Here is a 20,387-nt window from a genome sequence, read left to right on the forward strand (position 1 = left end):
GGTTGAACTTGATGGACATATGTCTTTTTTCGACCGTACTAACTATGTAACTATGTAACATAACATGGGGGGGGGGGGGTCTCCTGGCTGTTCACACAGGTGTGTCATTGCTGTACATTGACCATGCATTGCTTCTGTGGTATTGCAAAGGCAAAGACAAATGCTTCCAGCCATCCATTGCACTAATGGATTGGTCATCAGCTGGCTGTCTATGTCCCGCATCAATATAGACCAAAGTACAGAGGGTTAGGCTATGCTATTGTGCACCTACCTGATGCATCAGAAGGTGCGAGGCCCTTGCTAAATTCTGTGCACAGACTTTGAGATCTATACTTTAGACTGTATCTAAACCTGCTCCAACATGGACTGACATTCTGGCCTACTTTCAGCCGATGCGACTTGTCTGTCGCTGAACAGTCGCTTTTTATGTATTCAGCACCTATGTATAATGTTGTAAAAATGCTCTAGAAGCTAAAGTCGCAGAAATGTCACACATATTTGGCCTGCAACTTTCTGTGCGACAAATTCAGACAGGAAAAATCAGTATAAATCCTTAGAAAATTATCCCCCAGTGTCTCCATCTGCTGGCGGTATTGAATAAGCATTGCTGCACTGATGGGGTATGCATTAGACGAAAAAAAAGAAGAAAAAGAAGAATAATACGCCCAGAAAAGAGGCGAAAAGGAGAAAAACGTAAAAAAACGTGAAAAAAAAGTAAGAGGAAGAGAAGGGAAAAAAAAGGTGGAAATGGGTTTAAAAGTGATTTCGGCGGAGAAATATATATATATATATATATATACGCGCACACACACACATATATATAAACGTATTCTCCGTTGAGATATTGCAGCCGCTGCTGTGTCCAGGCCCAGGAGCCTTAGCACTGTGCTGTGATGTCACTCAATACCACTGACATCACTAGGTGTAAACAACATCTCTCCTTTGCTGTGTATGTGACTATGGAGCTGTTTGGTGATGTCGTCTATTATGGCCTTCATAGAAGCAACAGGAGATTGTTGCATCCATCTAGAACCCTCAGAACTACAGTGCTATGATGTCACTCACTTCCACAGGCCTTGCAGAGTGTAAACAACAACAACCCAGCTTTGTTGTGTATGTAACCATAGGGATTTGTGATGTCACCTAGAACCTTCACAGCAGCGACAGCTTTATGAGGAGCATCAGCACTGCTCTGCCTGAGCAGAACCATCACCGCCATAGGTTGTCAAATAACCCGGGTTTAACCCACACAGGTAAGTCCAATGTGGTGCAGGCATGTCCTCTATGCTTACAGCTTCCCGTGGGTGTTGGTTTGATACCGTTTGGGGACAGCCAAGGAGGCATCTGCAGGCAACAAAGGTAGGTGTGTGCTTGTGTGTGTGTTTCCTATGCAGATCCTAAGCCCAGTGTCACATGCAAGTAGGAGGAGTAAGACGGGTTCCTGGCAAATCCGGGTTATGGATTGCATTTAAAAAGGCCCCGTGGGAGTGCAATGGGCCCCTGTCTTGCTGCTTAGCAATAATGGTATGGGTTTAGGTTCTGCTGTGTGTACTGGTGGTTGACTGCCCCCCAGCCCAGAGTGTGCATGGAAAATTGTCTGGCAGCCTCCCTGACAGCAAGCAGTGATAGTGCCCATGAAGGGCACCTTGTTGGGCCCGCCCCTTTCACGGTTATCGCTTCTCGGCCTTTTGGCTAAGATCAAGTGTAGTATCTGTTCTTATCAGTTTAATATCTGATACGTCCCCTATCTGGGGACCATATATTAAATGGATTTTTGAGAACGGGGGCCGATTTCGAAGCTTGCTTCCGTCGCCCTATGCATTGACCCGATATGGCAGTATCTTCGGGTACAGTGCACCACCCCCTTACAGGGTTAAAAAGAAAGATTCCTACTTTCATTGCTACCTGCTTGCTGGCTAGCCAGCTAGCCAGCCCTGTGGGCCTTGCTGCTGCTGCAGCCAAAAAACAAAAGGTGGTGCTGCTGCTGCTTCTGCTGCTTCTGCTTCTGCTGCTTCTGCTTGTGTCTGGCCGCTGTTGGAGCGTCCAGGCACAGGACTTCTGCTGCTGCTGACTAAATGGCCTCCTTAATTGGATCATTTGAGTAGCCAGCACACCTGTGCAGGTAGGGCATGACATGATAGGCAGCTGCCTTGATAGCGGGTGGGTGCTGAATGTTCCTAATTGACAAAATAAGATTAATGCTTATGAAGAAATATAAAATCTCATCCCTTCCCCAATATCGCGCCACACCCCTACCCCTTAATTCCCTGGTTGAACTTGATGGACATATGTCTTTTTTCGACCGTACTAACTATGTAACTATGTAACATAACATGGGGGGGGGGTCTCCTGGCTGTTCACACAGGTGTGTCATTGCTGTACATTGACCATGCATTGCTTCTGTGGTATTGCAAAGGCAAAGACAAATGCTTCCAGCCATCCATTGCACTAATGGATTGGTCATCAGCTGGCTGTCTATGTCCCGCATCAATATAGACCAAAGTACAGAGGGTTAGGCTATGCTATTGTGCACCTACCTGATGCATCAGAAGGTGCGAGGCCCTTGCTAAATTCTGTGCACAGACTTTGAGATCTATACTTTAGACTGTATCTAAACCTGCTCCAACATGGACTGACATTCTGGCCTACTTTCAGCCGATGCGACTTGTCTGTCGCTGAACAGTCGCTTTTTATGTATTCAGCACCTATGTATAATGTTGTAAAAATGCTCTAGAAGCTAAAGTCGCAGAAATGTCACACATATTTGGCCTGCAACTTTCTGTGCGACAAATTCAGACAGGAAAAATCAGTATAAATCCTTAGAAAATTATCCCCCAGTGTCTCCATCTGCTGGCGGTATTGAATAAGCATTGCTGCACTGATGGGGTATGCATTAGACGAAAAAAAAGAAGAAAAAGAAGAATAATACGCCCAGAAAAGAGGCGAAAAGGAGAAAAACGTAAAAAAACGTGAAAAAAAAGTAAGAGGAAGAGAAGGGAAAAAAAGGTGGAAATGGGTTTAAAAGTGATTTCGGCGGAGAAATATATATATATATATATATATATATATATATATATATATATATACGCGCACACACACACATATATATAAACGTATTCTCCGTTGAGATATTGCAGCCGCTGCTGTGTCCAGGCCCAGGAGCCTTAGCACTGTGCTGTGATGTCACTCAATACCACTGACATCACTAGGTGTAAACAACATCTCTCCTTTGCTGTGTATGTGACTATGGAGCTGTTTGGTGATGTCGTCTATTATGGCCTTCATAGAAGCAACAGGAGATTGTTGCATCCATCTAGAACCCTCAGAACTACAGTGCTATGATGTCACTCACTTCCACAGGCCTTGCAGAGTGTAAACAACAACAACCCAGCTTTGTTGTGTATGTAACCATAGGGATTTGTGATGTCACCTAGAACCTTCACAGCAGCGACAGCTTTATGAGGAGCATCAGCACTGCTCTGCCTGAGCAGAACCATCACCGCCATAGGTTGTCAAATAACCCGGGTTTAACCCACACAGGTAAGTCCAATGGGGTGCAGGCATGTCCTCTATGCTTACAGCTTCCCGTGGGTGTTGGTTTGATACCGTTTGGGGACAGCCAAGGAGGCATCTGCAGGCAACAAAGGTAGGTGTGTGCTTGTGTGTGTGTTTCCTATGCAGATCCTAAGCCCAGTGTCACATGCAAGTAGGAGGAGTAAGAAGGGTTCCTGGCAAATCCGGGTTATGGATTGCATTTAAAAAGGCCCCGTGGGAGTGCAATGGGCCCCTGTCTTGCTGCTTAGCAATAATGGTATGGGTTTAGGTTCTGCTGTGTGTACTGGTGGTTGACTGCCCCCCAGCCCAGAGTGTGCATGGAAAATTGTCTGGCAGCCTCCCTGACAGCAAGCAGTGATAGTGCCCATGAAGGGCACCTTGTTGGGCCCGCCCCTTTCACGGTTATCGCTTCTCGGCCTTTTGGCTAAGATCAAGTGTAGTATCTGTTCTTATCAGTTTAATATCTGATACGTCCCCTATCTGGGGACCATATATTAAATGGATTTTTGAGAACGGGGGCCGATTTCGAAGCTTGCTTCCGTCGCCCTATGCATTGACCCGATATGGCAGTATCTTCGGGTACAGTGCACCACCCCCTTACAGGGTTAAAAAGAAAGATTCCTACTTTCATTGCTACCTGCTTGCTGGCTAGCCAGCTAGCCAGCCCTGTGGGCCTTGCTGCTGCTGCAGCCAAAAAACAAAAGGTGGTGCTGCTGCTGCTTCTGCTGCTTCTGCTTCTGCTTGTGTCTGGCCGCTGTTGGAGCGTCCAGGCACAGGACTTCTGCTGCTGCTGACTAAATGGCCTCCTTAATTGGATCATTTGAGTAGCCAGCAAACCTGTGCAGGTAGGGCATGACATGATAGGCAGCTGCCTTGATAGCGGGTGGGTGCTGAATGTTCCTAATTGACAAAATAAGATTAATGCTTATGAAGAAATATAAAATCTCATCCCTTCCCCAATATCGCGCCACACCCCTACCCCTTAATTCCCTGGTTGAACTTGATGGACATATGTCTTTTTTCGACCGTACTAACTATGTAACTATGTAACATAACATGGGGGGGGGGTCTCCTGGCTGTTCACACAGGTGTGTCATTGCTGTACATTGACCATGCATTGCTTCTGTGGTATTGCAAAGGCAAAGACAAATGCTTCCAGCCATCCATTGCACTAATGGATTGGTCATCAGCTGGCTGTCTATGTCCCGCATCAATATAGACCAAAGTACAGAGGGTTAGGCTATGCTATTGTGCACCTACCTGATGCATCAGAAGGTGCGAGGCCCTTGCTAAATTCTGTGCACAGACTTTGAGATCTATACTTTAGACTGTATCTAAACCTGCTCCAACATGGACTGACATTCTGGCCTACTTTCAGCCGATGCGACTTGTCTGTCGCTGAACAGTCGCTTTTTATGTATTCAGCACCTATGTATAATGTTGTAAAAATGCTCTAGAAGCTAAATTCGCAGAAATGTCACACATATTTGGCCTGCAACTTTCTGTGCGACAAATTCAGACAGGAAAAATCAGTATAAATCCTTAGAAAATTATCCCCCAGTGTCTCCATCTGCTGGCGGTATTGAATAAGCATTGCTGCACTGATGGGGTATGCATTAGACGAAAAAAAAGAAGAAAAAGAAGAATAATACGCCCAGAAAAGAGGCGAAAAGGAGAAAAACGTAAAAAAACTTGAAAAAAAAGTAAGAGGAAGAGAAGGGAAAAAAAGGTGGAAATGGGTTTAAAAGTGATTTCGGCGGAGAAATATATATATATATATATATATATATATATATATATATACGCGCACACACACACATATATATAAACGTATTCTCCGTTGAGATATTGCAGCCGCTGCTGTGTCCAGGCCCAGGAGCCTTAGCACTGTGCTGTGATGTCACTCAATACCACTGACATCACTAGGTGTAAACAACATCTCTCCTTTGCTGTGTATGTGACTATGGAGCTGTTTGGTGATGTCGTCTATTATGGCCTTCATAGAAGCAACAGGAGATTGTTGCATCCATCTAGAACCCTCAGAACTACAGTGCTATGATGTCACTCACTTCCACAGGCCTTGCAGAGTGTAAACAACAACAACCCAGCTTTGTTGTGTATGTAACCATAGGGATTTGTGATGTCACCTAGAACCTTCACAGCAGCGACAGCTTTATGAGGAGCATCAGCACTGCTCTGCCTGAGCAGAACCATCACCGCCATAGGTTGTCAAATAACCCGGGTTTAACCCACACAGGTAAGTCCAATGGGGTGCAGGCATGTCCTCTATGCTTACAGCTTCCCGTGGGTGTTGGTTTGATACCGTTTGGGGACAGCCAAGGAGGCATCTGCAGGCAACAAAGGTAGGTGTGTGCTTGTGTGTGTGTTTCCTATGCAGATCCTAAGCCCAGTGTCACATGCAAGTAGGAGGAGTAAGAAGGGTTCCTGGCAAATCCGGGTTATGGATTGCATTTAAAAAGGCCCCGTGGGAGTGCAATGGGCCCCTGTCTTGCTGCTTAGCAATAATGGTATGGGTTTAGGTTCTGCTGTGTGTACTGGTGGTTGACTGCCCCCCAGCCCAGAGTGTGCATGGAAAATTGTCTGGCAGCCTCCCTGACAGCAAGCAGTGATAGTGCCCATGAAGGGCACCTTGTTGGGCCCGCCCCTTTCACGGTTATCGCTTCTCGGCCTTTTGGCTAAGATCAAGTGTAGTATCTGTTCTTATCAGTTTAATATCTGATACGTCCCCTATCTGGGGACCATATATTAAATGGATTTTTGAGAACGGGGGCCGATTTCGAAGCTTGCTTCCGTCGCCCTATGCATTGACCCGATATGGCAGTATCTTCGGGTACAGTGCACCACCCCCTTACAGGGTTAAAAAGAAAGATTCCTACTTTCATTGCTACCTGCTTGCTGGCTAGCCAGCTAGCCAGCCCTGTGGGCCTTGCTGCTGCTGCTGCAGCCAAAAAACAAAAGGTGGTGCTGCTGCTGCTTCTGCTGCTTCTGCTGCTTCTGCTTCTGCTTGTGTCTGGCCGCTGTTGGAGCGTCCAGGCACAGGACTTCTGCTGCTGCTGACTAAATGGCCTCCTTAATTGGATCATTTGAGTAGCCAGCACACCTGTGCAGGTAGGGCATGACATGATAGGCAGCTGCCTTGATAGCGGGTGGGTGCTGAATGTTCCTAATTGACAAAATAAGATTAATGCTTATGAAGAAATATAAAATCTCATCCCTTCCCCAATATCGCGCCACACCCCTACCCCTTAATTCCCTGGTTGAACTTGATGGACATATGTCTTTTTTCGACCGTACTAACTATGTAACTATGTAACATAACATGGGGGGGGGGGGGGGTCTCCTGGCTGTTCACAAAGGTGTGTCATTGCTGTACATTGACCATGCATTGCTTCTGTGGTATTGCAAAGGCAAAGACAAATGCTTCCAGCCATCCATTGCACTAATGGATTGGTCATCAGCTGGCTGTCTATGTCCCGCATCAATATAGACCAAAGTACAGAGGGTTAGGCTATGCTATTGTGCACCTACCTGATGCATCAGAAGGTGCGAGGCCCTTGCTAAATTCTGTGCACAGACTTTGAGATCTATACTTTAGACTGTATCTAAACCTGCTCCAACATGGACTGACATTCTGGCCTACTTTCAGCCGATGCGACTTGTCTGTCGCTGAACAGTCGCTTTTTATGTATTCAGCACCTATGTATAATGTTGTAAAAATGCTCTAGAAGCTAAAGTCGCAGAAATGTCACACATATTTGGCCTGCAACTTTCTGTGCGACAAATTCAGACAGGAAAAATCAGTATAAATCCTTAGAAAATTATCCCCCAGTGTCTCCATCTGCTGGCGGTATTGAATAAGCATTGCTGCACTGATGGGGTATGCATTAGACGAAAAAAAAGAAGAAAAAGAAGAATAATACGCCCAGAAAAGAGGCGAAAAGGAGAAAAACGTAAAAAAACGTGAAAAAAAAGTAAGAGGAAGAGAAGGGAAAAAAAGGTGGAAATGGGTTTAAAAGTGATTTCGGCGGAGAAATATATATATATATATATATATATATATATATATATATATATATACGCGCACACACACACATATATATAAACGTATTCTCCGTTGAGATATTGCAGCCGCTGCTGTGTCCAGGCCCAGGAGCCTTAGCACTGTGCTGTGATGTCACTCAATACCACTGACATCACTAGGTGTAAACAACATCTCTCCTTTGCTGTGTATGTGACTATGGAGCTGTTTGGTGATGTCGTCTATTATGGCCTTCATAGAAGCAACAGGAGATTGTTGCATCCATCTAGAACCCTCAGAACTACAGTGCTATGATGTCACTCACTTCCACAGGCCTTGCAGAGTGTAAACAACAACAACCCAGCTTTGTTGTGTATGTAACCATAGGGATTTGTGATGTCACCTAGAACCTTCACAGCAGCGACAGCTTTATGAGGAGCATCAGCACTGCTCTGCCTGAGCAGAACCATCACCGCCATAGGTTGTCAAATAACCCGGGTTTAACCCACACAGGTAAGTCCAATGGGGTGCAGGCATGTCCTCTATGCTTACAGCTTCCCGTGGGTGTTGGTTTGATACCGTTTGGGGACAGCCAAGGAGGCATCTGCAGGCAACAAAGGTAGGTGTGTGCTTGTGTGTGTGTTTCCTATGCAGATCCTAAGCCCAGTGTCACATGCAAGTAGGAGGAGTAAGAAGGGTTCCTGGCAAATCCGGGTTATGGATTGCATTTAAAAAGGCCCCGTGGGAGTGCAATGGGCCCCTGTCTTGCTGCTTAGCAATAATGGTATGGGTTTAGGTTCTGCTGTGTGTACTGGTGGTTGACTGCCCCCCAGCCCAGAGTGTGCATGGAAAATTGTCTGGCAGCCTCCCTGACAGCAAGCAGTGATAGTGCCCATGAAGGGCACCTTGTTGGGCCCGCCCCTTTCACGGTTATCGCTTCTCGGCCTTTTGGCTAAGATCAAGTGTAGTATCTGTTCTTATCAGTTTAATATCTGATACGTCCCCTATCTGGGGACCATATATTAAATGGATTTTTGAGAACGGGGGCCGATTTCGAAGCTTGCTTCCGTCGCCCTATGCATTGACCCGATATGGCAGTATCTTCGGGTACAGTGCACCACCCCCTTACAGGGTTAAAAAGAAAGATTCCTACTTTCATTGCTACCTGCTTGCTGGCTAGCCAGCTAGCCAGCCCTGTGGGCCTTGCTGCTGCTGCAGCCAAAAAACAAAAGGTGGTGCTGCTGCTGCTTCTGCTGCTTCTGCTTCTGCTTGTGTCTGGCCGCTGTTGGAGCGTCCAGGCACAGGACTTCTGCTGCTGCTGACTAAATGGCCTCCTTAATTGGATCATTTGAGTAGCCAGCACACCTGTGCAGGTAGGGCATGACATGATAGGCAGCTGCCTTGATAGCGGGTGGGTGCTGAATGTTCCTAATTGACAAAATAAGATTAATGCTTATGAAGAAATATAAAATCTCATCCCTTCCCCAATATCGCGCCACACCCCTACCCCTTAATTCCCTGGTTGAACTTGATGGACATATGTCTTTTTTCGACCGTACTAACTATGTAACTATGTAACATAACATGGGGGGGGGGGGGGGTCTCCTGGCTGTTCACACAGGTGTGTCATTGCTGTACATTGACCATGCATTGCTTCTGTGGTATTGCAAAGGCAAAGACAAATGCTTCCAGCCATCCATTGCACTAATGGATTGGTCATCAGCTGGCTGTCTATGTCCCGCATCAATATAGACCAAAGTACAGAGGGTTAGGCTATGCTATTGTGCACCTACCTGATGCATCAGAAGGTGCGAGGCCCTTGCTAAATTCTGTGCACAGACTTTGAGATCTATACTTTAGACTGTATCTAAACCTGCTCCAACATGGACTGACATTCTGGCCTACTTTCAGCCGATGCGACTTGTCTGTCGCTGAACAGTCGCTTTTTATGTATTCAGCACCTATGTATAATGTTGTAAAAATGCTCTAGAAGCTAAAGTCGCAGAAATGTCACACATATTTGGCCTGCAACTTTCTGTGCGACAAATTCAGACAGGAAAAATCAGTATAAATCCTTAGAAAATTATCCCCCAGTGTCTCCATCTGCTGGCGGTATTGAATAAGCATTGCTGCACTGATGGGGTATGCATTAGACGAAAAAAAAGAAGAAAAAGAAGAATAATACGCCCAGAAAAGAGGCGAAAAGGAGAAAAACGTAAAAAAACGTGAAAAAAAAGTAAGAGGAAGAGAAGGGAAAAAAAGGTGGAAATGGGTTTAAAAGTGATTTCGGCGGAGAAATATATATATATATATATATATATATATATATATATATATATACGCGCACACACACACATATATATAAACGTATTCTCCGTTGAGATATTGCAGCCGCTGCTGTGTCCAGGCCCAGGAGCCTTAGCACTGTGCTGTGATGTCACTCAATACCACTGACATCACTAGGTGTAAACAACATCTCTCCTTTGCTGTGTATGTGACTATGGAGCTGTTTGGTGATGTCGTCTATTATGGCCTTCATAGAAGCAACAGGAGATTGTTGCATCCATCTAGAACCCTCAGAACTACAGTGCTATGATGTCACTCACTTCCACAGGCCTTGCAGAGTGTAAACAACAACAACCCAGCTTTGTTGTGTATGTAACCATAGGGATTTGTGATGTCACCTAGAACCTTCACAGCAGCGACAGCTTTATGAGGAGCATCAGCACTGCTCTGCCTGAGCAGAACCATCACCGCCATAGGTTGTCAAATAACCCGGGTTTAACCCACACAGGTAAGTCCAATGGGGTGCAGGCATGTCCTCTATGCTTACAGCTTCCCGTGGGTGTTGGTTTGATACCGTTTGGGGACAGCCAAGGAGGCATCTGCAGGCAACAAAGGTAGGTGTGTGCTTGTGTGTGTGTTTCCTATGCAGATCCTAAGCCCAGTGTCACATGCAAGTAGGAGGAGTAAGAAGGGTTCCTGGCAAATCCGGGTTATGGATTGCATTTAAAAAGGCCCCGTGGGAGTGCAATGGGCCCCTGTCTTGCTGCTTAGCAATAATGGTATGGGTTTAGGTTCTGCTGTGTGTACTGGTGGTTGACTGCCCCCCAGCCCAGAGTGTGCATGGAAAATTGTCTGGCAGCCTCCCTGACAGCAAGCAGTGATAGTGCCCATGAAGGGCACCTTGTTGGGCCCGCCCCTTTCACGGTTATCGCTTCTCGGCCTTTTGGCTAAGATCAAGTGTAGTATCTGTTCTTATCAGTTTAATATCTGATACGTCCCCTATCTGGGGACCATATATTAAATGGATTTTTGAGAACGGGGGCCGATTTCGAAGCTTGCTTCCGTCGCCCTATGCATTGACCCGATATGGCAGTATCTTCGGGTACAGTGCACCACCCCCTTACAGGGTTAAAAAGAAAGATTCCTACTTTCATTGCTACCTGCTTGCTGGCTAGCCAGCTAGCCAGCCCTGTGGGCCTTGCTGCTGCTGCAGCCAAAAAACAAAAGGTGGTGCTGCTGCTGCTTCTGCTGCTTCTGCTTCTGCTTGTGTCTGGCCGCTGTTGGAGCGTCCAGGCACAGGACTTCTGCTGCTGCTGACTAAATGGCCTCCTTAATTGGATCATTTGAGTAGCCAGCACACCTGTGCAGGTAGGGCATGACATGATAGGCAGCTGCCTTGATAGCGGGTGGGTGCTGAATGTTCCTAATTGACAAAATAAGATTAATGCTTATGAAGAAATATAAAATCTCATCCCTTCCCCAATATCGCGCCACACCCCTACCCCTTAATTCCCTGGTTGAACTTGATGGACATATGTCTTTTTTCGACCGTACTAACTATGTAACTATGTAACATAACATGGGGGGGGGGGGGGGTCTCCTGGCTGTTCACACAGGTGTGTCATTGCTGTACATTGACCATGCATTGCTTCTGTGGTATTGCAAAGGCAAAGACAAATGCTTCCAGCCATCCATTGCACTAATGGATTGGTCATCAGCTGGCTGTCTATGTCCCGCATCAATATAGACCAAAGTACAGAGGGTTAGGCTATGCTATTGTGCACCTACCTGATGCATCAGAAGGTGCGAGGCCCTTGCTAAATTCTGTGCACAGACTTTGAGATCTATACTTTAGACTGTATCTAAACCTGCTCCAACATGGACTGACATTCTGGCCTACTTTCAGCCGATGCGACTTGTCTGTCGCTGAACAGTCGCTTTTTATGTATTCAGCACCTATGTATAATGTTGTAAAAATGCTCTAGAAGCTAAAGTCGCAGAAATGTCACACATATTTGGCCTGCAACTTTCTGTGCGACAAATTCAGACAGGAAAAATCAGTATAAATCCTTAGAAAATTATCCCCCAGTGTCTCCATCTGCTGGCGGTATTGAATAAGCATTGCTGCACTGATGGGGTATGCATTAGACGAAAAAAAAGAAGAAAAAGAAGAATAATACGCCCAGAAAAGAGGCGAAAAGGAGAAAAACGTAAAAAAACGTGAAAAAAAAGTAAGAGGAAGAGAAGGGAAAAAAAGGTGGAAATGGGTTTAAAAGTGATTTCGGCGGAGAAATATATATATATATATATATATATATATATATATATATATATATATACGCGCACACACACACATATATATAAACGTATTCTCCGTTGAGATATTGCAGCCGCTGCTGTGTCCAGGCCCAGGAGCCTTAGCACTGTGCTGTGATGTCACTCAATACCACTGACATCACTAGGTGTAAACAACATCTCTCCTTTGCTGTGTATGTGACTATGGAGCTGTTTGGTGATGTCGTCTATTATGGCCTTCATAGAAGCAACAGGAGATTGTTGCATCCATCTAGAACCCTCAGAACTACAGTGCTATGATGTCACTCACTTCCACAGGCCTTGCAGAGTGTAAACAACAACAACCCAGCTTTGTTGTGTATGTAACCATAGGGATTTGTGATGTCACCTAGAACCTTCACAGCAGCGACAGCTTTATGAGGAGCATCAGCACTGCTCTGCCTGAGCAGAACCATCACCGCCATAGGTTGTCAAATAACCCGGGTTTAACCCACACAGGTAAGTCCAATGGGGTGCAGGCATGTCCTCTATGCTTACAGCTTCCCGTGGGTGTTGGTTTGATACCGTTTGGGGACAGCCAAGGAGGCATCTGCAGGCAACAAAGGTAGGTGTGTGCTTGTGTGTGTGTTTCCTATGCAGATCCTAAGCCCAGTGTCACATGCAAGTAGGAGGAGTAAGAAGGGTTCCTGGCAAATCCGGGTTATGGATTGCATTTAAAAAGGCCCCGTGGGAGTGCAATGGGCCCCTGTCTTGCTGCTTAGCAATAATGGTATGGGTTTAGGTTCTGCTGTGTGTACTGGTGGTTGACTGCCCCCCAGCCCAGAGTGTGCATGGAAAATTGTCTGGCAGCCTCCCTGACAGCAAGCAGTGATAGTGCCCATGAAGGGCACCTTGTTGGGCCCGCCCCTTTCACGGTTATCGCTTCTCGGCCTTTTGGCTAAGATCAAGTGTAGTATCTGTTCTTATCAGTTTAATATCTGATACGTCCCCTATCTGGGGACCATATATTAAATGGATTTTTGAGAACGGGGGCCGATTTCGAAGCTTGCTTCCGTCGCCCTATGCATTGACCCGATATGGCAGTATCTTCGGGTACAGTACACCACCCCCTTACAGGGTTAAAAAGAAAGATTCCTACTTTCATTGCTACCTGCTTGCTGGCTAGCCAGCTAGCCAGCCCTGTGGGCCTTGCTGCTGCTGCAGCCAAAAAACAAAAGGTGGTGCTGCTGCTGCTTCTGCTGCTTCTGCTTCTGCTTGTGTCTGGCCGCTGTTGGAGCGTCCAGGCACAGGACTTCTGCTGCTGCTGACTAAATGGCCTCCTTAATTGGATCATTTGAGTAGCCAGCACACCTGTGCAGGTAGGGCATGCGACATGATAGGCAGCTGCCTTGATAGCGGGTGGGTGCTGAATGTTCCTAATTGACAAAATAAGATTAATGCTTATGAAGAAATATAAAATCTCATCCCTTCCCCAATATCGCGCCACACCCCTACCCCTTAATTCCCTGGTTGAACTTGATGGACATATGTCTTTTTTCGACCGTACTAACTATGTAACTATGTAACATAACATGGGGGGGGGGGGGGGGTCTCCTGGCTGTTCACACAGGTGTGTCATTGCTGTACATTGACCATGCATTGCTTCTGTGGTATTGCAAAGGCAAAGACAAATGCTTCCAGCCATCCATTGCACTAATGGATTGGTCATCAGCTGGCTGTCTATGTCCCGCATCAATATAGACCAAAGTACAGAGGGTTAGGCTATGCTATTGTGCACCTACCTGATGCATCAGAAGGTGCGAGGCCCTTGCTAAATTCTGTGCACAGACTTTGAGATCTATACTTTAGACTGTATCTAAACCTGCTCCAACATGGACTGACATTCTGGCCTACTTTCAGCCGATGCGACTTGTCTGTCGCTGAACAGTCGCTTTTTATGTATTCAGCACCTATGTATAATGTTGTAAAAATGCTCTAGAAGCTAAAGTCGCAGAAATGTCACACATATTTGGCCTGCAACTTTCTGTGCGACAAATTCAGACAGGAAAAATCAGTATAAATCCTTAGAAAATTATCCCCCAGTGTCTCCATCTGCTGGCGGTATTGAATAAGCATTGCTGCACTGATGGGGTATGCATTAGACGAAAAAAAAGAAGAAAAAGAAGAATAATACGCCCAGAAAAGAGGCGAAAAGGAGAAAAACGTAAAAAAACGTGAAAAAAAAGTAAGAGGAAGAGAAGGGAAAAAAAGGTGGAAATGGGTTTAAAAGTGATTTCGGCAGAGAAATATATATATATATATATATATATATATATATATATATATATATATACGCGCACACACACACATATATATAAACGTATTCTCCGTTGAGATATTGCAGCCGCTGCTGTGTCCAGGCCCAGGAGCCTTAGCACTGTGCTGTGATGTCACTCAATACCACTGACATCACTAGGTGTAAACAACATCTCTCCTTTGCTGTGTATGTGACTATGGAGCTGTTTGGTGATGTCGTCTATTATGGCCTTCATAGAAGCAACAGGAGATTGTTGAATCCATCTAGAACCCTCAGAACTACAGTGCTATGATGTCACTCACTTCCACAGGCCTTGCAGAGTGTAAACAACAACAACCCAGCTTTGTTGTGTATGTAACCATAGGGATTTGTGATGTCACCTAGAACCTTCACAGCAGCGACAGCTTTATGAGGAGCATCAGCACTGCTCTGCCTGAGCAGAACCATCACCGCCATAGGTTGTCAAATAACCCGGGTTTAACCCACACAGGTAAGTCCAATGGGGTGCAGGCATGTCCTCTATGCTTACAGCTTCCCGTGGGTGTTGGTTTGATACCGTTTGGGGACAGCCAAGGAGGCATCTGCAGGCAACAAAGGTAGGTGTGTGCTTGTGTGTGTGTTTCCTATGCAGATCCTAAGCCCAGTGTCACATGCAAGTAGGAGGAGTAAGAAGGGTTCCTGGCAAATCCGGGTTATGGATTGCATTTAAAAAGGCCCCGTGGGAGTGCAATGGGCCCCTGTCTTGCTGCTTAGCAATAATGGTATGGGTTTAGGTTCTGCTGTGTGTACTGGTGGTTGACTGCCCCCCAGCCCAGAGTGTGCATGGAAAATTGTCTGGCAGCCTCCCTGACAGCAAGCAGTGATAGTGCCCATGAAGGGCACCTTGTTGGGCCCGCCCCTTTCACGGTTATCGCTTCTCGGCCTTTTGGCTAAGATCAAGTGTAGTATCTGTTCTTATCAGTTTAATATCTGATACGTCCCCTATCTGGGGACCATATATTAAATGGATTTTTGAGAACGGGGGCCGATTTCGAAGCTTGCTTCCGTCGCCCTATGCATTGACCCGATATGGCAGTATCTTCGGGTACAGTGCACCACCCCCTTACAGGGTTAAAAAGAAAGATTCCTACTTTCATTGCTACCTGCTTGCTGGCTAGCCAGCTAGCCAGCCCTGTGGGCCTTGCTGCTGCTGCAGCCAAAAAACAAAAGGTGGTGCTGCTGCTGCTTCTGCTGCTTCTGCTGCTTCTGCTTCTGCTTGTGTCTGGCCGCTGTTGGAGCGTCCAGGCACAGGACTTCTGCTGCTGCTGACTAAATGGCCTCCTTAATTGGATCATTTGAGTAGCCAGCACACCTGTGCAGGTAGGGCATGACATGATAGGCAGCTGCCTTGATAGCGGGTGGGTGCTGAATGTTCCTAATTGACAAAATAAGATTAATGCTTATGAAGAAATATAAAATCTCATCCCTTCCCCAATATCGCGCCACACCCCTACCCCTTAATTCCCTGGTTGAACTTGATGGACATATGTCTTTTTTCGACCGTACTAACTATGTAACTATGTAACATAACATGGGGGGGGGGGGGGGTCTCCTGGCTGTTCACACAGGTGTGTCATTGCTGTACATTGACCATGCATTGCTTCTGTGGTATTGCAAAGGCAAAGACAAATGCTTCCAGCCATCCATTGCACTAATGGATTGGTCATCAGCTGGCTGTCTATGTCCCGCATCAATATAGACCAAAGTACAGAGGGTTAGGCTATGCTATTGTGCACCTACCTGATGCATCAGAAGGTGCGAGGCCCTTGCTAAATTCTGTGCACAGACTTTGAGATCTATACTTTAGACTGTATCTAAACCTGCTCCAACATGGACTGACATTCTGGCCTACTTTCAGCCGATGCGACTTGTCTGTCGCTGAACAGTCGCTTTTTATGTATTCAGCACCTATGTATAATGTTGTAAAAATGCTCTAGAAGCTAAAGTCGCAGAAATGTCACACATATTTGGCCTGAAACTTTCTGTGCGACAAATTCAGACAGGAAAAATCAGTATAAATCCTTAGAAAATTATCCCCCAGTGTCTCCATCTGCTGGCGGTATTGAATAAGCATTGCTGCACTGATGGGGTATGCATTAGACGAAAAAAAAGAAGAAAAAGAAGAATAATACGCCCAGAAAAGAGGCGAAAAGGAGAAAAACGTAAAAAAACGTGAAAAAAAAGTAAGAGGAAGAGAAGGGAAAAAAAGGTGGAAATGGGTTTAAAAGTGATTTCGGCGGAGAAATATATATATATATATATATATATATATATATATATATATATATATATACGCGCACACACACACATATATATAAACGTATTCTCCGTTGAGATATTGCAGCCGCTGCTGTGTCCAGGCCCAGGAGCCTTAGCACTGTGCTGTGATGTCACTCAATACCACTGACATCACTAGGTGTAAACAACATCTCTCCTTTGCTGTGTATGTGACTATGGAGCTGTTTGGTGATGTCGTCTATTATGGCCTTCATAGAAGCAACAGGAGATTGTTGCATCCATCTAGAACCCTGAGAACTACAGTGCTATGATGTCACTCACTTCCACAGGCCTTGCAGAGTGTAAACAACAACAACCCAGCTTTGTTGTGTATGTAACCATAGGGATTTGTGATGTCACCTAGAACCTTCACAGCAGCGACAGCTTTATGAGGAGCATCAGCACTGCTCTGCCTGAGCAGAACCATCACCGCCATAGGTTGTCAAATAACCCGGGTTTAACCCACACAGGTAAGTCCAATGGGGTGCAGGCATGTCCTCTATGCTTACAGCTTCCCGTGGGTGTTGGTTTGATACCGTTTGGGGACAGCCAAGGAGGCATCTGCAGGCAACAAAGGTAGGTGTGTGCTTGTGTGTGTGTTTCCTATGCAGATCCTAAGCCCAGTGTCACATGCAAGTAGGAGGAGTAAGAAGGGTTCCTGGCAAATCCGGGTTATGGATTGCATTTAAAAAGGCCCCGTGGGAGTGCAATGGGCCCCTGTCTTGCTGCTTAGCAATAATGGTATGGGTTTAGGTTCTGCTGTGTGTACTGGTGGTTGACTGCCCCCCAGCCCAGAGTGTGCATGGAAAATTGTCTGGCAGCCTCCCTGACAGCAAGCAGTGATAGTGCCCATGAAGGGCACCTTGTTGGGCCCGCCCCTTTCACGGTTATCGCTTCTCGGCCTTTTGGCTAAGATCAAGTGTAGTATCTGTTCTTATCAGTTTAATATCTGATACGTCCCCTATCTGGGGACCATATATTAAATGGATTTTTGAGAACGGGGGCCGATTTCGAAGCTTGCTTCCGTCGCCCTATGCATTGACCCGATATGGCAGTATCTTCGGGTACAGTGCACCACCCCCTTACAGGGTTAAAAAGAAAGATTCCTACTTTCATTGCTACCTGCTTGCTGGCTAGCCAGCTAGCCAGCCCTGTGGGCCTTGCTGCTGCTGCAGCCAAAAAACAAAAGGTGGTGCTGCTGCTGCTTCTGCTGCTTCTGCTGCTTCTGCTTCTGCTTGTGTCTGGCCGCTGTTGGAGCGTCCAGGCACAGGACTTCTGCTGCTGCTGACTAAATGGCCTCCTTAATTGGATCATTTGAGTAGCCAGCACACCTGTGCAGGTAGGGCATGACATGATAGGCAGCTGCCTTGATAGCGGGTGGGTGCTGAATGTTCCTAATTGACAAAATAAGATTAATGCTTATGAAGAAATATAAAATCTCATCCCTTCCCCAATATCGCGCCACACCCCTACCCCTTAATTCCCTGGTTGAACTTGATGGACATATGTCTTTTTTCGACCGTACTAACTATGTAACTATGTAACATAACATGGGGGGGGGGGGGGTCTCCTGGCTGTTCACACAGGTGTGTCATTGCTGTACATTGACCATGCATTGCTTCTGTGGTATTGCAAAGGCAAAGACAAATGCTTCCAGCCATCCATTGCACTAATGGATTGGTCATCAGCTGGCTGTCTATGTCCCGCATCAATATAGACCAAAGTACAGAGGGTTAGGCTATGCTATTGTGCACCTACCTGATGCATCAGAAGGTGCGAGGCCCTTGCTAAATTCTGTGCACAGACTTTGAGATCTATACTTTAGACTGTATCTAAACCTGCTCCAACATGGACTGACATTCTGGCCTACTTTCAGCCGATGCGACTTGTCTGTCGCTGAACAGTCGCTTTTTATGTATTCAGCACCTATGTATAATGTTGTAAAAATGCTCTAGAAGCTAAAGTCGCAGAAATGTCACACATATTTGGCCTGAAACTTTCTGTGCGACAAATTCAGACAGGAAAAATCAGTATAAATCCTTAGAAAATTATCCCCCAGTGTCTCCATCTGCTGGCGGTATTGAATAAGCATTGCTGCACTGATGGGGTATGCATTAGACGAAAAAAAAGAAGAAAAAGAAGAATAATACGGCCAGAAAAGAGGCGAAAAGGAGAAAAACGTAAAAAAACGTGAAAAAAAAGTAAGAGGAAGAGAAGGGAAAAAAAGGTGGAAATGGGTTTAAAAGTGATTTCGGCGGAGAAATATATATATATATATATATATATATATATATATATATATATATATATACGCGCACACACACACATATATATAAACGTATTCTCCGTTGAGATATTGCAGCCGCTGCTGTGTCCAGGCCCAGGAGCCTTAGCACTGTGCTGTGATGTCACTCAATACCACTGACATCACTAGGTGTAAACAACATCTCTCCTTTGCTGTGTATGTGACTATGGAGCTGTTTGGTGATGTCGTCTATTATGGCCTTCATAGAAGCAACAGGAGATTGTTGCATCCATCTAGAACCCTCAGAACTACAGTGCTATGATGTCACTCACTTCCACAGGCCTTGCAGAGTGTAAACAACAACAACCCAGCTTTGTTGTGTATGTAACCATAGGGATTTGTGATGTCACCTAGAACCTTCACAGCAGCGACAGCTTTATGAGGAGCATCAGCACTGCTCTGCCTGAGCAGAACCATCACCGCCATAGGTTGTCAAATAACCCGGGTTTAACCCACACAGGTAAGTCCAATGGGGTGCAGGCATGTCCTCTATGCTTACAGCTTCCCGTGGGTGTTGGTTTGATACCGTTTGGGGACAGCCAAGGAGGCATCTGCAGGCAACAAAGGTAGGTGTGTGCTTGTGTGTGTGTTTCCTATGCAGATCCTAAGCCCAGTGTCACATGCAAGTAGGAGGAGTAAGAAGGGTTCCTGGCAAATCCGGGTTATGGATTGCATTTAAAAAGGCCCCGTGGGAGTGCAATGGGCCCCTGTCTTGCTGCTTAGCAATAATGGTATGGGTTTAGGTTCTGCTGTGTGTACTGGTGGTTGACTGCCCCCCAGCCCAGAGTGTGCATGGAAAATTGTCTGGCAGCCTCCCTGACAGCAAGCAGTGATAGTGCCCATGAAGGGCACCTTGTTGGGCCCGCCCCTTTCACGGTTATCGCTTCTCGGCCTTTTGGCTAAGATCAAGTGTAGTATCTGTTCTTATCAGTTTAATATCTGATACGTCCCCTATCTGGGGACCATATATTAAATGGATTTTTGAGAACGGGGGCCGATTTCGAAGCTTGCTTCCGTCGCCCTATGCATTGACCCGATATGGCAGTATCTTCGGGTACAGTGCACCACCCCCTTACAGGGTTAAAAAGAAAGATTCCTACTTTCATTGCTACCTGCTTGCTGGCTAGCCAGCTAGCCAGCCCTGTGGGCCTTGCTGCTGCTGCAGCCAAAAAACAAAAGGTGGTGCTGCTGCTGCTTCTGCTTCTGCTTGTGTCTGGCCGCTGTTGGAGCGTCCAGGCACAGGACTTCTGCTGCTGCTGACTAAATGGCCTCCTTAATTGGATCATTTGAGTAGC

General features: G+C 46.1%; 9 non-coding genes across 9 annotated transcripts; all 9 read left to right on the forward strand.

Annotated features, from left to right (window-relative positions):
• The first annotated feature begins 1,672 nt into the window (after positions 1-1,672).
• LOC130333846 (U2 spliceosomal RNA) lies at positions 1,673-1,863 on the forward strand. Its single transcript, XR_008875901.1, has one exon. It is a non-coding gene; the product is annotated as a U2 spliceosomal RNA (small nuclear RNA).
• Positions 1,864-3,959: 2,096 nt separating this feature from the next.
• LOC130333847 (U2 spliceosomal RNA) lies at positions 3,960-4,150 on the forward strand. Its single transcript, XR_008875902.1, has one exon. It is a non-coding gene; the product is annotated as a U2 spliceosomal RNA (small nuclear RNA).
• A 2,081-nt stretch (positions 4,151-6,231) lies between these two features.
• Positions 6,232-6,422, forward strand: LOC130333848 (U2 spliceosomal RNA). The gene has a single exon (XR_008875903.1). It is a non-coding gene; the product is annotated as a U2 spliceosomal RNA (small nuclear RNA).
• Positions 6,423-8,526: 2,104 nt separating this feature from the next.
• LOC130333849 (U2 spliceosomal RNA) lies at positions 8,527-8,717 on the forward strand. Its single transcript, XR_008875904.1, has one exon. It is a non-coding gene; the product is annotated as a U2 spliceosomal RNA (small nuclear RNA).
• Positions 8,718-10,807: 2,090 nt separating this feature from the next.
• Positions 10,808-10,998, forward strand: LOC130333851 (U2 spliceosomal RNA). Its single transcript, XR_008875905.1, has one exon. It is a non-coding gene; the product is annotated as a U2 spliceosomal RNA (small nuclear RNA).
• Positions 10,999-13,092: 2,094 nt separating this feature from the next.
• LOC130333867 (U2 spliceosomal RNA) lies at positions 13,093-13,283 on the forward strand. Its single transcript, XR_008875920.1, has one exon. It is a non-coding gene; the product is annotated as a U2 spliceosomal RNA (small nuclear RNA).
• A 2,097-nt stretch (positions 13,284-15,380) lies between these two features.
• Positions 15,381-15,571, forward strand: LOC130333853 (U2 spliceosomal RNA). Its single transcript, XR_008875907.1, has one exon. It is a non-coding gene; the product is annotated as a U2 spliceosomal RNA (small nuclear RNA).
• A 2,105-nt stretch (positions 15,572-17,676) lies between these two features.
• LOC130333854 (U2 spliceosomal RNA) lies at positions 17,677-17,867 on the forward strand. Its single transcript, XR_008875908.1, has one exon. It is a non-coding gene; the product is annotated as a U2 spliceosomal RNA (small nuclear RNA).
• Positions 17,868-19,971: 2,104 nt separating this feature from the next.
• On the forward strand, positions 19,972-20,162 carry LOC130333855 (U2 spliceosomal RNA). The gene has a single exon (XR_008875909.1). It is a non-coding gene; the product is annotated as a U2 spliceosomal RNA (small nuclear RNA).
• Positions 20,163-20,387: the final 225 nt, after the last annotated feature.

The sequence above is a fragment of the Hyla sarda genome, unplaced genomic scaffold, assembly GCF_029499605.1.
Source record: "Hyla sarda isolate aHylSar1 unplaced genomic scaffold, aHylSar1.hap1 scaffold_416, whole genome shotgun sequence".
Classification (NCBI taxonomy): Eukaryota; Metazoa; Chordata; class Amphibia; order Anura; family Hylidae; genus Hyla; species Hyla sarda.